Below are 17,758 nucleotides of genomic sequence, written 5' to 3'. Positions count from 1 at the left end.
AAATCAGTTAGAAATTTGATTTATGCTACCAGTGCCGCCGCTGCCTACTGATGTGTAGGTGGATCTGGTTCCGGCAGTGAGAAAACTTTACGCTTTGGTTGGCACCGGAAAAGCCTTTGTAAGTACTTTGGTCGTTAGCAAATGTATCACGATGGTTGCGAGATAAAGGGCTGATAAACCAGAGCGATCGTCACACAAGAAACAACCACATCGTGTGTAAGTCTAACTATCTGCAGCATATCGATAAGTATTACATGGCTTTAACGATACCATGGTAGATCATTTGGATATATATCGTTAAAAAAAATTCAGTGTAAATAAATGATCCAGTCATGAAGCGTTTTTCAATGATAGTTTTAATATGAAAGTACTTGCAGAATAAATAAAATGTATTCTTCCGCAAGATGGTGGTCCAATTTATGGACTTGTTATGGCCTTGAGAAATTATAAACACCAAACACCGAGCTTCCTCTAAGTGGAGCACTGTGGGTGGTATACTACGTATCCCAGATGGTTGCCCGAAATGGTTATGTTCGAAGTGCTTTCGCGCATCATTGTTTATTTTTATTTCGAGTTCAAACAGACATACCGAACAGTCAGCATGGACTCTTACCCGGATTGTTCTCACGCATTATGCGTCATTCATATATGGTATTTAAAAAAAAAAATCACTAACCAAACACTGTCAGAGTATAGGTGAGTTTTATCCATATTGAATTCAGTAAATCTTTATCGAAATCAATCCGTTACTTCATGGAAGAACTTTTTTATGGTTTGATACTAATACTAAATCATCACAAGTTATGCCATCAAGGTAGAACTGCATGAGCTCGGCTCATCTACTACATACCGTGGACGTATATGAATATTTTATTATGCAGACCAATCGTGGCCGAGGTCAATGACAAGCTTGAGACAATTAAGTTATAGGCTAAGTTAGTATCTTCTGCAATCCTTTTTTCGTCCCTGATAGACAAGGATGGCGTTCGGAGGGTTTTTAGAATTTCAAGTGGAACGTTTGATGAAAACATATTTGGTGAAAGTGAGGCAGATAACGGTCCCTTGTTTCAACGGGTCATCGCGGGTACAGTTAATGTGACGCCTTTAAAAACGCATTAATGATTTGATTTATTGTTATAACTGTTCCATGCTGTTTTTGTGTTGTACGGCTTTTTCGACCATGCGACATGCTTTGTTTCGAAGGATCAAAAATCGAAATGATTTAATTTTTTTCCTCATTTCGATTCGATGTCCTCCAGCTCGCTCAGTTGCTCCGATCCCGAACGCACGGGCTGTATTGTGTAATAAAAAAAAGAAATGCTCGATTCTGATGTGCGCCACACGCGTTCAAATTAGGGTTTGCTTGGGTGGATTTGCTTGTATGAGTGAGCGAGATCGGGCTATAGGTGCACTGCTCGTTCATAACAATCGGAGCTGGTGCTTCGCTACGCTTCAGCGACAACAATGGGTAATGTTTGTTGTCTGTACATATGTCCAGATTTCGGAGACAAAATAAAAGCATATAGGAAGTGGGAAAAAAACAATTGGAAACACTTTCCCACTTTGGATTTCCCTTATCGACAATCGTCGCTCCAATGGGGCGAGGTGCATTGTGTGCACCTTTATTGTCGACCATAATTAATCAATATGTGTTGCGTAATGAATGTCTGTATCAATGATTTCAACGAGTTCCTTTTTTACTATCCTTCTTTGTCAAGGGTGTGGAACAAAGTGAAAACCGTTAACGAGTTCCAGGCTGCATGTCAACGCTTAAAAGATGTTGAAGGCTGTGAAATGGTGACAAAATTTATCGTACAATGTGTTAACGAAGCAAAGAAAGGAATATGTTTATACAAAAATGAGTTGATTTAACTCTGTTGTACCTTCAAAATTTTGCTACAGTATAACATTCTGGGAGGATTGTTTTTTTTGTGCCTTATTATTTTTTTGCAGTATTATTCTGCATTCTGCACGATTTCGATAAAGATATGGATTTCGACAAAGCAGTGCGACGCGCTATCCATAGCCGCCAACAGGTACCTAGCCGGTACTTAAAGATTCACTTGCTTGAGCACAGACCACAGGGACACCACACCACCACAGGAACTGCATTCTTACATCCGTCAAACTGTCCCTGGAAGCCAACTGATACAAGCCATATATCCCGGTGTTCAGTACAGTGCTTCTCCGTATCCGGTTGAGTACCTGAGTCCGTACCACTGTGTAACTTTGACTGGGCCCTATAATATGTTTATGTTAAAAGTAAATATTATCATCACATTAATGTCGTTGTCCAGACATGGTGACCCTGAACTGGCGACGACCCCATTGACCACCTCGAAATTTGCGTATTGCAGCAAAAGGAAGAGAAGTTGCGGGTGCTTTACAGAGTCAGTGGCGACACTCGCATTGCCTTTAGGTTGCAACGGGACACCAGGCGCCACTCACGACATTCATGTTTCTAAGATCGTCTCACAACAACGGTCTACCCCATACAGAGCCGAAGCCCCTGGAACGTTGAGGTAAGAACTAAGGAAAATAGCAATGGAAGCACATATTTTTACCTCTAAAACCGAGCTCCAGATCTACGGTGTCTTGGCTGCTAAGCTGTGGCTACGGTCGTTGGCTCTTTTTGCTGGTTATCTTTAGCATGTTTTGCCTTTCGCTTTTAGCTTTGTGTTCTGCTAGTCGAGGATTTTGTGATTTCGTTTACCTAGGGAACTTCTGTATCGATAGACTGCCCGAGTAATAGTTCTTTCAGCGAGAAACATATTTGAGCATCAGTCGTCAGGGTTCGTTTCGTTACTTCCGTCCTTCGGCAGGGAGGGATCAAACCGGATCTGTAGAGGGATTTTATTAAACGTTTTATGACTCCGGAATTGTTTTGTCGTTTTCCTTACACAATGCTAGACAGGGTCAAGTACCCAGGAAGCGGTTGGTGGGAAGCCAACCGCTGCACAAAATGAGTAAGAAAGTCATTTTCCGATCTATGCTTATACGCTGTAATAAGAAATGTTGCAACCGAATGTGATATCTCACGTAAGCACGTAATGCGTTGAGAGGAACTATGATGTTTTTTGTACTTCATTTTGTTGAGGCAAGCAGTATTTCATGGATGCATTTCCTTCCACTTGATTTACATTCCAAGGTTGACCGGCATGTGCTTTTTGTTAGCTCGATATCCTTGAAATGGTAATCCGTTGACGGAACATAACCGCATATGAAATTACCGCTGGTTTACGGACAAAGCGTGGGTTTCATGTTTTCTATTAGAACGCACCATGCTTGTTGGGTGTGTGTGGGTATTTCGAAATCTGTCGATTGTTATCCACTCAAATCAGCATTTTACATTATGTTTCTCGATCTTACGTGGACTAGTGGTCCCTCAATTATCAAATTATTGTTATGGCATTAGGCATTAAAATTTACCATCAGTATATCATTTCCCTTTCATTAAGAGAAAAATCATGGGCATTCGAAAAGATACCCCTCCCTAAAAAATGCTACGATATCTTTGCAACGTGAGTCAACTGAAAGGTATGCCTAAAGAATGATTCGTATGAAGCATTGAAATAAATCAGATTCTATTAAAACAAGACAATAGAAGATGCATTAAGCTAAGATTGTGGGACTGGGTCCACTAAGAATCCGTATGCACTTGACCATGCGTTGGACACTGAAGGTATTGATCGTAAAACTTTCGCTTTTGATAATCGCTTGAGTCGGATTTGTATTCGGTGACACACTGGCGCCTCATCTTAATCTGAGGAACACGCATCCATGAAAGAAGACAAGAGAAAGAGTAGCAACGAAATGACCGGAACAACCGCAGACAGAATTCATGGCTAAGCTGCTTCGATGGTAAGGCCAAATGCTGAGCCAGGTGAACCTCACACAACAGCTCTACCCCTCATGTCAAAGATGATAAGCGACTGTGCTTCCACGCCGCCCGAAGCATCCTCCATGTGATGAGTAGTTGTAAGAACGAGATACTGGATGACCGTTCAGCGACGGCGGGACTATTAAAAACAATAACACTAATGGTGCCAGCGGATCAAACCATAGAAAGCGAATGGGTTGCGTTGATATTACGGTGATTACGATTATTCTGGGCGCCAGTTTTATCTTTGCGCTCCGTGGTTCCAAGGAGGATCACAATTCTCTCTGTCGCGACGACCCGACCTTATGGCGGAGGTATGTGAAGAATGCAGCTGTGCCGAGCGATAACATTGGTGACGAGATGTCTGAGGAATGTTTGGTGTTCTGACGCTGCTGTTTTGCTTAAATCATGCGAGAGTCTGCTTTTAGTGCAAGAACCGCCAAATGGCTATGATTTCAAAAAGTACAAATTCTGGTATGTGGTTAACATTGCACCCTACTGTGAGCCGTGGTGTAATGTGGTTTACGTGTGAACTGGTTGTGTATTATAATGCTACTGGATATTCTCTTGCTTTTCTTGTTCCGTTATTTATTTCTTGCTCTAACGTCGTGGTCTATTAGTTGTCATATCATAACAAGTCTTTAGCATGTTTGATTCTTAATGTTTTATTTTACATTTTTGTTTTTCGCCAATTTTAATTTTTAACAAAGCTGATGTGTCCTTTTGAATGACGATAGGTCGTTCAAACAAATAAAGATTGGATGGATAAACGATTGTGCATCATGTTAAACAGTCCTCTTTACCCGACAGTTCTCGTACTGCAAGCTGTCAACAAAGGCCCAACGTGTTCTGGCGCCTACTGGGTTGTAAAAGAATCCTTAACCACTTGAACGATCTCTGAAAGGATGTAGGATTCAATACAAGTAGTCTGCTACAACGCCTCGACAATTGGTATTTACGGTTCTGTTCTAGGGGCAAGAGGCCGGGAATATCAGCAGACCGTAATATTGGTCGGAGTACAGCATAGACATGCAGTCCAACACCACTTAGGGTCCAGGGCCTCGTTGCACCGGTTTTGAAACAAGCAGCCGGCAATCTACTGCAGCTGGAGACCGAAAACTACACTTGCATTCGGAAATAAAGTTGAACAGAACGGATGACAAGCGACGAAACCTCTTCTCTTTGCCTTCCGTTCTTTTTGCTGTTGATACTTCAACATGTACTGCCGGCATGTTTTATGTTTCCCAAACAGTTAAGTGGCCAACCTTTGATGCAGCCTTATACTTTGAATGCCGCCTCAGTATCTTTTACGACCAAACAGAGATGAGTCACTCAGTACATTTGGATTCTATGAAAAGCTTCTTAGATAACGGATAATCGTGCGTTTTTCACAGGTTGTCGAATATTCACAACGCCACGCGGCTTCTCTTATTTTGTTCGAGACTAATTTACGAATCTCCGTTTAATTTGTGTGGTGGGTGTGACTAAAGATGTTATACAGCATTAACTACTGCATAGTAATGTAATAGTAATTGTTGGGAAAGTATAGCCACAATTGTAAACCATTCACCGTAACTGAAAATGGCCATCGGATGACAATTGAAAATGGCTCGTATTACATTGACAAGCTTTGCTACGTTGATGAACGTGATCAAGATATATTTCACCCTCGATCTCGTGTTCAGATCGACGATTTCGAAAACATAACACCACCTAGGCTTATTGTGTTTTGGTATGTATTTACATAGACATTATTCAATGGGTCATGGCAATGGTAATCAAAACCTGGCCAGTCGGATGGCTTTGCCGGTCAAGGATGTATGATAGATAGGCTGAAATCAGAAATTTTCCTCTTTTGACCCTTTTTGGCAAGTCAACTAGAAGAGCAGCGCACATGGGAACAAACACCTTTCCCTCTGTAGCTTAACCACACTCTACTCCAACAGTACCCTAAGCCCGCTGACCCTATTTCACTTTTTGGCCTTGTGCTTTGCCACCGAAAGCTGTTATATTGAATGACCCAAGCTATGCACTTTAAACGTACATGTAAATGGTTCTGTGTATCGAATGTTGCCTAGAGGAGCGAACCAACACAAAGTGTCAGCCTTTGCTACTGAACGCTGATGCTGTTTCACCCCTGGTCAATACAATCCTTATCATTGCCGTTCCACTGCCGCCAGTTCCAGTTCATTCACCTAAATATGCTGCGTAAAGTCATCTATTATATGCGAAACAGCGATGCAGCCTGACTTGTTTTACCATGCACAGTATTTTCGTTGTTAAGTTTGCCTTAGAAGATTCGGATGCAGTGCGTTCATTTGCGTAACGTTTGTTGATTAGTTGATCGATTCGATTGATATCACCGTATCTGTTGTTTGACGAGTATAGTGTACTTTTGTTGACATATTAGTTTACATCCAAACACTGTTAAACAATGCATTGCTATGATTTTGCAGAGCAATGCGTCTTAAAAAGCGAAAGGAATTATTTTGTGTTTTGAATAACACAATTTTTAATGTGCTAATTCAAATACATTCAGAAACGATTATCAAACGTCATGATCACTGTCATTAGATGAGTCCGAGCATGAATTCACCCCATGCGGTAAACTTTGACTGATTGACTCTGTCCAGCGGTTCGTGATGCGTTCATTGCTGATAATGTGGGGGATGACTAGGTTGTATCATGGCCTCACGCTTCTGATGACTTTCAATCTAGCAGGGACCATCGCGATATTCTGACCATTGGCGTTTCAGGGTGCTCATAAGCTAGAGGATAGTGGTGTATTGCGTGCCATCTAGGCGTATAATGGAGGCATATCCGGTCGGATTCGGTGGCCTCACCTCGAACACTATACGACAGCAGTGCGATCCGATCTACAACTGAGCATGCTATGCACATGGCACGTCATCACAAGGAAATCAGCCGTCCCGGGGGCCGATTCGTTTTCGAGGGCCGCTAACATGTCGGGGGATGCGCCTTGCTAGGAATTCAATCGCCCGTTGCCGAGAAGGATGCGTTACCGGCCACGATGGCGACAACGACAATGACGACGTAAGCATTCGGGGGAAAGTCGCCCAAGTTGATGATTCATATTGCCGGTGTATTGATTCCAGACACGCAAATCGGCACTCTGCCAGCTGACCACATAATTTATGATAATCGGATGGTTTCAGCCCGCTGACCGGAAGCACGGGACCGAATGAACCATGTGCCCGGAAGCAGCTCAACTTGGTATGAAAAAGAATTCCGTTTCAGGTCCGTTTAAATTCATCGGCACAATATTGTGTCAAACTCGCTTCCGGTTCAAATGCGGTTGGTGGTCGTAATGATGGTCTTCAGTTTGAAATCAATATTCGAGGCGGAAATGTCTATCAATAGTCGTTCAATTAACCGAAGGTGTTGCAAGATAAACAGAAATTAGCTTTTGTACGTGGATTAAATTTCCGAATGAAAATTTTAATTCGCGACATAAATGGCAGACTTCGGTACTAAATCTTCTGATTTTACAATTGAAATGCAATAAAAAAGTGATAACCGTAAAATACATGCTACATTTTCAGTAAAGTGGATGTAGCCGTCAGAGCCATCTGTTAATAGATAAAGTGAATACTAGCGCAACAGAAGGGACGTGAGATGGTGTCAAACTCCTTACACCGTAACACATGACCAATCCATTGCCAACATTATCACTCTCAACAGTGGATTTAAAAGGCCCTCCGGTAGCCTAGAACATCGCTGGGATTTCGGCTGGAAAAGAAATCTGCATCCCGCGAGAATTATGCGTTAGAGCCTCGGGAGTTATAATCAAGTTGTGAGGAGGATCGTACTTGACGGATCAGATATGAATTCGCTCGATGCAAACCATGACGAGGCTCATGTACCGAACATATGTCCTAATATTTCAATTTCCCTGCACTAGGGCAACTCTGAGGGCTGGCAAATGCGCAAACCTCGTACGAGAAGCTGAACTAGCGGCTTCCCCGGCTGTTCAACAATCGATCGTAAAAACTAAACCCCTAACGAACCGGAAAGGCGCCGCCACGTCATAAGCGGAAGGGAGAGAGAAATGTAAATATTATGTGACCGCATCATTGGTTGCAATAGCTTATGAATAAATTTTTCCCGTAATAACTGTAATCATACGGAAATCGGCACTGCCTGTCGCTAGCAGAACTAGCAACCGAAACAGCGGGCAAATGGATATACAAGGGGTTTAGGTTCGATTGCCGCCGTACCAGGCTAAGGCAGAGGGATCGTGCTGATGCGGATAGGGTGTGTCCTCCCCGGATGGTGTCGGAGAAGAATCGCGTACGATCTCAGCCACAGTGATAGCTGTCGAAACCGGCTGTTGGTTTGTTACCACTCGGCATCCTTACTGAAAGTTTGGTTACACTTCGACATAGATCCGGTTTCGGGGTGCCTGGTTCTAGTTTGTTAAACCGTGACTGGGGTTAAAGGGCGAAAGAAAAACAACATAGCAAGGGAGAAAGCAACATAATCATCCTAAAAGCGACAAGGGTGGATAATATTTTCCGTCAAATTCTGACCTCAGGAAGCGAGCCCTGACCAACGGCTTTTGCAAGTCACTATAATCTGTTTGAGTGAAAATCGCTTTTTTTGCCGTTTGAATTGTCAAGCCGATCGATCGTAGTTTATTTTAAAATATCACGTTCATTACGCCATATGTACCGTGATCAATCATAATTATTCAAAGTAGCTTCAAGTGGCCTTGTGCGTAATCCTCGTTGCGGATTGAGCAACGTTTAAGCAGTTATTGGCAAGCGCTTAAGATACAGCTCGCAGAAGCCAGCAAGAAATGAGCGAAATTTTGTTTTGTTCGATTGGCCTATATTTAAATACTTGAAATGCATTACCCTAGTTAGTAACATTAATTACGATAGTAGTTAAGCAACTAGCACAATGATGAAAAGATGAAAAACCTGCTGAAGATAGCCGTCAGCTGCGGATAATTCCCTACAACATATGATACAATCAGTAGCTGCTACATCACCTCTCTTCAGCAGTAATGGCCATATGCCTCTCAACTAACACTCCGGAGGCATCATTCGAAGGACTGAAGGTTTCAATTGATTTGATATCAACGTACCACTGGGCAATCTAGCAACCTAGTAAAAAATGGAAAAAAACATCGAAATGCGACGAAAGCATGGGTTCTATGCATTTGAACTGATCTAGGCGCACACGAATGTCGATGTCGTTTCGATGTCCTGTTCGGATCATTTTTTTTCAACTCAGCTTGCTATATCCATTCATCCCCTGTTACGCTAACTGGAGTCCTCCAAAAGTTCTGAGCACTGAAGATTAAAATCGCACCCTGAAATGATGACTGTTTATTCTTTGTCTACGCAAGTCGATGGTGGTGCTGCGTGTTCTGTTGTTTCGGACGTAGTATGCACATTGGGCACTGTGGATGAGTGTTGGGGTGTTTTTAATCAGGATTGATTGATTTTTATGTCCACTTTCCGGCAGGGGAACGGCAGCGTTGTGGTGCACAAGATGACTCCCAGGGGAAAAATAGGAAGAGAGGGAACACCGATCGGTGGCATTCGAGGGGTTTTTGTGGGTTTCTAGATTCCCCCTTCCAAGTGTTGCTGTTTGTACCCCTTTTCCCCATTCAGGCTATGGTGTTGCTGTTTAGGGGGTTGATTTACACCACCGTATAATGATTCGCCTTATGAGGCCTACCCATACAACGAACAGGCTGTGTGTCGTATCACCCAACTGCCCGGCTCGAACGGGGAAGCGTAACGTTATTAGTTGATTACATTACCTATTATCGAGATTATCGGATCGTGAAAATCATCTATGAACAAAAAGTAACGTTAGAACGGCTGAATTCGAGACTTGAAGAATCTGATCAGTTTGCACACAAACTTTTCTTTCTTTAACTATTCAACAATAAATGTTTGTATGCATACCATCTACCATTATTCATAGCAAATCCCGTAAAATATGCTTCAAATCATGGCTCACACATACATATATTTACATTATACTGTTGTCAAAGAATACGCACGCACAAAGCTAGAAGGATTGACAAAGTTTAGTTTAGTTCTTGAGATTTAGAAGTAATATGCAGTGGAGGGAGTTAATAGGTTATTATCCACATTTGATTTTTAACTTTTTTTTATGACTAAATCATGCCACGACAGATTCTTCAAGACAAGGCCGTTACATATAATCCATCTTCAAGACCCAAATTCTTCATCGCTTTGCTTTCATCTTCTACGCCTAAAAAATACAGTAGATTTTGCAAGGCACGTTCGTTGATCGGTTGGTTTTTGCCTAATTAAAACACACAGAAGGGCTCTGAAAGTTTTACAAAGGTATCTAAGGGTGAGCGCATGAATATTCACCTGCCTCAGTCTGTCCCTTGCTAAAGAACCACACCATCGTCAAGGACGCACGACGGCTGCAGAAGAATTTTAGGAGGATTCGTAATATATAAATATAGCAAAAGTTTTTCATTTTGTTTCTTAATTATTATTTTGGGAATCGGTTGAATTCTTGCTGACCTTGATCATAAAGTTGAATTTATTTCGAAAAGGAAATTTATTCAAAATGTTTTTAAATGTATATTTACATAAAACGTCCGTTCCGGTAAGTCTGTACCACATGTAATTTATAGATAATGAAAAGTGATGCCATATCTTTTTGCTTCCATTGTCATACAGCTGTGAATAGTCTAGCGTACGCATATCTGCTTCGTTTTCATGATTGGAAGAAAGGAAACAAGAACTATTCGTCACAGATATCGTGTTAAGTTCAAAACACGAATTTTCTGGTAACACCGGAAACAAGCCATACCTCATGGATAAAGACACAAAAAAGGACTCCAGACCTTGAGTTGCATTAACTCTGTGCACACTTCAGGAAAAACCATATCTTCATTATCACTGAGGACAGTTTGAACATGAAAGGGACCTTTTGACCCTGAAAAGGCGGTAATCGGGTCCAGGTGAACATGTTTCATTAGCTTCTGGTTTCACGTGCCCATCAAACATGTCTTAAGTATGCAGTTGAAAAAGAACGAAGCTAAAAAAAGATAAAAAAAGAAATTGGACAGACGCGACAATAACTGATAGAACGGTAAAAACCTGCTGAGCTCGTGCCGATAGTTAGGTAAACCCCGAATGCAATAAATGTGGCAGGTCAAAGTATCTCACCAACCAAGTCGTTGCCTTCATATGAATCATTTAAAAAATGCCATTTGGTGGAACGAATCGTCTAAAAATGGTTAAGGATTTTATTATGCATTGCACTGCCGGATCACTGGTTTCCGGTGGTCAAACTGGCTTATCGAGTCAAGTGCAACCACTGAATATATGTTTATCTATCCCATGCCTCATGCAGAAGACGGTACACATAAGCTCAGGGTAGAGTCGAGGGTTCGTTTTCATCAGGCTAGACATGATTAGATACCGGAAAGGAGTAGTAAATTGGAGCCCTAAAAACGCATTTGTAACGACTTACTACCACGACAATGGTCTTGATAGAAAAACCTATATTTTTACTTCCATTAATTCCGAATGCCTTCCAAATGTATTAGCTAATAAAATCGAAAAAATTCCAACATGAATAATATTCACGAAACTCTAGGTTCGATATTAAATCAACTGTAAAACTAATGGTGTTACAAGAAGGCTTCCAATTTCCTTTAGACATTGAGCATCATTCTTCTTTTTTTTTTTGTACATTTTACCACCCAATTTTCCCGAAGTTTGTTTATGTTTTTATGATATTGTACATACTGTTCAATGTTATGATTTTTTTACCAGTTAAGTTATTTTTTCCAATAATTCTATACTTCATTATTATGTACATGCATGATACGTTTTTGCTTCTTCTGAAAGATGATAAAATACTGATACACATACTACAAAACCATATCAAGCAAATACATGTAGATTATTTCTCATCGATACAGGACCATTTCTAGCTTCCATCAGTGAACGCGAGAAATTCCCACCCGCTTACTCTGCCAATATGGACACACGCCGGGATGCGGCATTGGGTCGATGTTTCTGGATCGATGATAAACTATCATTGTTTATTTTCCGGTAAGTAACTCATCGGTTGTCGGCCAGGACAATCATTCAGCATAGGATTCACGCGTCATTTCTCCTCCAAACTGAACCACTCGGCAAACCATATTTTGACGATTATTGTGGGGAATGATAACACGGTGTAATCGCATTAATTTTGTCCACAAAACACATTCGCGCTCATCATCGCGCCGTTATCTTTCTCTTGATTATGCTGCCGCCGCACTGTGTTGAAATAGCAGAAGGGGTTTTCTCAGAGGCGCTGCCGGTTGTATGGTCGGAAATTCCGAAAATTGGATACAATTGTTTGGGACACGTGCAAGCGGGTCGTGTGCGGTTTCATGACACACGTGACGGTTGAAATGGCCGTAACTGCACCGAAAGACTGATACCGAAAGGTACGCTTGGAGGACTCTGCGTCCGGTTTGGAATAGGACAGGGATGACATGAAATATGTAAGCCGCGGTAATATGTGAATGTGAAAATTTTTAGAACAAAAGTATTCCATTCAGAAAATTCAGTTGAACAAACATAATCTCTATTAGATGTCATCAAGGCACTGCTTCTGCAAACGAGTTAACCATGATTTATTTAATTGTACTGCCAAACATAAATGCAAACAAATAATAGCATCGATACGGCGTACCGATCGGAGGAAAACATTATCCAAATTGGTGCAAGTGTAGCTTACGTTCCCTCACCTTGCTTTAAAACACATCTTAACAGTCCATGAATTATGCTGATTAAAGCGATCCAGCGAAGCAACCGCGGCCTGCTGTAACCATGGAAGACGGATGCTCCTGTGGCGAATTTCAGATTAACAGAACGGGTATTTTGTTGGGCGCTATATCAACAGAAGCTACCACATTTTGGCCTCATTTTATGTGCCATCCAGAATGATCCATCATTGGAACTGACTCCAAATCACAATTCTATATCCTGTTTCTCTAGTTCCAAACGTTTTATGATCATTTATGTAAAATTCGATATTCGTTAGCATATAATTTCTGAATACATTTGGTCACTGGTTGTAAATACGATTGTGAAAAAACGTGGTGGAAGTAGCAGGGTAAAGGCAGTACAATTTTCTAAACAAAAGAAACAAAACACTCAGCAGAACTCAAAGATTTAGAAACAACCGAAGTTTGTTTCTTAATTTCAGAATTCGTTTTGAGTCTGACTGCATGCCTCATCTGACTTTATCTGACATGCGAGAAATTCCGACCTTACTCTTAACACCCCGCACGAAGCGTAAAATGAGGCAAATTTAAATTCAATAAACCCGCATCGTGACAGTCGGCAGGTGCCTACGGGGGATGCTTTGTCGGACATGGGCTGCATTGGGATCCGTCTCGCATAGTATTAGCCCCGATAGATGAAGATAGGGAAGACCCAACAAGAGACAAGCTAAGCGGTCGGTTTCAATCACACATACAAGCACAAAGAGATTTACACTACCTGACTAGGAGGAAGAGATCCAGGGACCAGTTTTGGCGGATCGTAAGTGTGATTCGCGAATCTTTCAGTCGCGCACGATTTAATAATCAACGGCTTAGTTTGGCCTTTGCAGTGCACATTGAGAGATTGTCGAAAAACTGTCCATTTTGCGAATTTGACGAAATTTTGATTCAAAACGCTATGCAGTTCATTGCTCTGTTGAATCGGAATCTTTTCTTGACTCACCTGAAAGGCAGCAAAAATACATTAAGGATTCACTCCAATATCGAGCTTGAATAATTAACCGTTGCTGCGCGACTCACTTTACCACTATTCGTTGACACGCGCTATAAATGAGTGATACGCCAATGTTATTCAGGTTCATTGGGGCGTTTTTGCATGATCAGGAGTTAGGCGGAGAAATAAACGAGTTGAGCGACCGGTTTGGCCGAACATTCTGTTTCTTAAATTATGTGTTGAAAGGTTTAAATGTTTGTTTTGTCCGATTGAAGACAACAGATGCTGCCGTCATCACTTGCGGAAGTGCGGTATGATAGAAGAGCAACATTTCCAAGGAATAGTGGTTATATAAAATAATAAATTCTTGTTTATCATTATGATAGATGACATTTTCTTTTTCCTGAATTCGCCACCACCCTTTCTTCCGTCTTTCTATGGCACGGTGTTTCAAAAGAGACCACTTTACTCTGAATGCCGTATGAATAAGCTATGTCGAAAAGAATTTCCTTTCAACTTACAGCGGCGATAAGCAATGTGCATGCGAATGTTGTGCAGAGTGGCATACAAAACCTGATGCAGGATTAAGATGAAATGGCAATGAAATAAATTATCGGTTTAAGTATGGCACCAAGCAAAGTATGCAAGCAGAGAGCATTTGATCTGTTATTGTGAAGTGTTGTTACAAATAAATGTTATGTTGCAAATATCTCTCTTAGGATCGAGTTCACTTGAATAATATACAAATTCGAACGAACTATATCATAATACTATTGCTATACGAATGATTTCCTCAATATTTATTCTGTTTAAAGAATTCAAAAGGAAATTAAAATCGAATAAAGGCTATCAACATTTCAAAATTAGTAATTTTTTGTGTCAATCATTATCAAACTCATATGTCGAACCCAGAATCATTGTACTTCATTCAAAGAATAATTTGCTACATCTATTCGATTCCTGGACCTAGTAAAAAATGAAAATAGTCCTCCTAGAAGAAGACACAAGAAGAATAGAGTTTTTCGCCATGTCGCCGCAAACTTTGAAGCAAAGAATTCGCCTTTAAAATATGTTTTATGCTGTAATGATGTAATATAATGGCATATCAAACATATCCGCTAATTACATTTGGAGGGTTGTTTTTCATCTCAAGCGCGTCAGCATCGAGTGCCGATGACGATAATGCACCATCTCACACTACGTTGGTTTTCTGTGACTTTTTTGCCAAAATTTTCACTCATATCGTTAAAACAAAACCATATGCGCCTGACTTGGTTACATTTGGCTTCTGGCTATTAGACAAGAAAAAATTGATTTGGAAGAAAAATTAAGGAATTTACAAAATAAATCTAATGCAACCTTATTTTTTGGTTACAGTAGTATAAGGATGGTGAAGGAAAGGGGCAGGAGTAGGTTAGTGGATAAGAGTTCCACACTGTTCCTTCCTTCCTTCACATTCTACCTAGGATGGAAAACAGATTAAAAGGTATTGAATTTAAGTTGGAATTGGAGTTCAAACCTCTCTTTTAATTATTTAAGTAGTACCTTGAACCCTCGCTTCACTTTTTTAGCAGTCAATACCTGTCAAAGTATTTCAGCCTTTATCATCTTCGCAATCTAAATTGGTAGTCACTTCATATTAAATTATCATTTTTGCTCAATTAATTGAAACATCATTGTCGTTACGGTGGATCGTACCAAGGAAATCCTTCCTTCTTCGATGTACTGTTTAAAATTGCCTTCCGGTTATAAGCCTCTGCCCCAATCCAACGCCTCTGGCTCAATGGTAAAAAGCTAACAGATTGCTTGCTCCTGATTTCGGCTTCCGGCTTATCGAGGAATGGGATCTAGAGAGCAGTAAAACACAATCTGTTCACTTCTGGTAAGCATAGCATAGCGGATATGTGTCGAAAGATGTGAGCACCCTTGCTAAATCAGATCATTCCGGATATCACCGTGATAATGATAGGTTCTACACGATAAGACGACTATAAACCCCTTGTTCAGTGAAAATTTTGAGAGTTTGTCTCGCTAAGAACATATAATTTTACTTTGAATGAATACAACATACTATAAAAATTGTGGTTTAGCAATGAAAGAACTTTAAAATGGGGAGATTTTGAGCAATGTGGACCATTGATGACTATCTCTTACCGTCTAAATTTGACTAAATAACTATTCTCTATAAATTTTATCTCCTCATAGGAGTTCCTTCTGGTAATCTTTTTTGTTACTCATATTTAATATCGGTTGACTATTAAAAAAAAGATCACTTGGTAAAAAACCATTTTTTTCATAAGAAAAATTAAATGTAAGTGGACCTAGGGGTAATGAGACATATGTATAAAAAATGTGATTTTCTCTTTACATCAATTTGTCGAGAAGTGTTTTGCGAAAGAATGCTTTTTGATTTATATTATGTGCAAGGAAACCTATTGCACAAAATAATTATTTGTATTTGTATGCTTGTGAGAATAAATTACTTAGAAATTAGTTCATTGTTTTGACAGAATGTTATATTAATAAAAATAGAAGAAAACTCAGTAACTCAGAAAAGATTATCAAAGTTATCCCTTTTAACGACGCTTTAAAAGGGAATAGATAATAGTTTAACTGTTTCAAATTCATTTTCCAACATACAGTTAGCCTAATACGATATTACATTTGCATTGGAGTATAGTGAACCAAAGTCTTTCCTAGACCTGGAGAAAAAAAACCAACATTTGTTTTACATGACATGTTTTTTTTTCCTTTTATGAAAAATAAATATGTTTAGCGGTGTGTTAAGTCATCTATCGATAGTGTCATAATACACTTTTTAATATTTTTAAACAACATTATCCTTTTAAACTACGGAAAAATTGTGTGCATACCGCTCCAAATATTAACTACGAGTACGAACAAAAGATCCATTTCGGAAATGTCTGATGTGATTTTACTGCGCTTGCTTACTGTCACCCTGAGATCACCAATGGTGTTTGCTTCCTAATCAAACAATCGAACAAACAAACAAGCAAATAAACGCCAGAGTTCAGAATGTTCGAACCTAACGATCAACGAAGTTAAATGCCATCGCGCTTTGTTAGTTTGGTTGACCATTGTTAAATCATTGGGTTGCACTCAACAATTGTTTAACGGGATTATGAACTGCAATGCAAGATTACAATTATGGAGAAAATACATTTCTATTATCAACTATTTTGGTTCACATTCTGGTTTCCATTGACATTAAATTTCATTCTGGTTTCCATTGACACATTCAACCTCTTGTAACGTGACTTTGTATCACAGTAACATATTACTTCTAAAATTTCTGATTTCTGCTTTATTGTCTGCTTATACGATGGGGCATTATATTTTTAATGTACATTGTATATGAGATAAAATTTACAATCACTTGTAGAATAGTCAAATGTATTCCGTCGATAAGATTTCATAATTTTCACACGAAGAGTAATCAGGATATTTTGACTAATCAGTATTATCCGATGAAATTCATGTTACTCGATGATACACAAGATGTCTACAAAAAACACAAAAATAAGAAGGTTTTTTTAATGTGCCCTATATCAGATTATTTCTGATCCATTTGGAATGTTTTTTTTTCTTACTACCTTGAGAACAAAATTTTGATATCCACCTTGGTGCCCTTGGGCAATCTGCCTTCAACCACACAATGCATGTCAAAGGGCTTTATGAGCCTAAGCTGTTTATCTGGAGGACAGAATGGCCGCGAGGTATGGTAGCCTTAAGTCACACTTCTAAGCTGCTGCCGAGTCGAGAGCGCAACGTTCAAACAGCAGCGATCTCGACCAACATTTCATTGTGACGTGGCTACTTTTTGTTGGGCTAAAGGCACCAACAAAGTATTGCCGGAAATTATCTGACGAATGCCGATCGCAAGCATCTAGAAGATCAAATGGAAGACTCTGACACTCTTGCAACTATGGTGCTTTCTGGTGCTGTTTCGAAAATATGTTGCGCTGATCTTGGCGCACTGATAAACCGTCGATGACCGGTAAAACCAGAACGCTCATCTCTCTATATGCCAGGAGACCACAACATCCAACAATCGTAGACATTGGCGCAAAGAAGGAAGGAAGGACACCGTAGAAAATACAGAACGTTCGAAACG

The 17,758-nt window shown here is 40.2% G+C and overlaps 1 protein-coding gene across 1 annotated transcript in view; it reads left to right on the top strand.

Annotated features, from left to right (window-relative positions):
- LOC125952671 (uncharacterized) overlaps window positions 1-14,022 on the top strand; it is a 47,210-nt gene extending 33,188 nt beyond the window's left edge. The window contains exon 4 of the transcript XR_007468827.1: window positions 11,832-14,022. The gene's annotated coding sequence lies outside the window, so the exon portion shown is untranslated. The remainder of the gene's footprint in view (window positions 1-11,831) is intronic.
- The last annotated feature ends 3,736 nt before the right edge of the window (window positions 14,023-17,758 follow it).

This window comes from Anopheles darlingi, chromosome 2 (assembly GCF_943734745.1).
Source record: "Anopheles darlingi chromosome 2, idAnoDarlMG_H_01, whole genome shotgun sequence".
Lineage (NCBI taxonomy): Eukaryota > Metazoa > Arthropoda > Insecta > Diptera > Culicidae > Anopheles > Anopheles darlingi.
The sequence above is the reverse complement of the archived record's forward strand: the minus strand, read 5'-3'. Positions and strand labels throughout refer to the sequence as shown.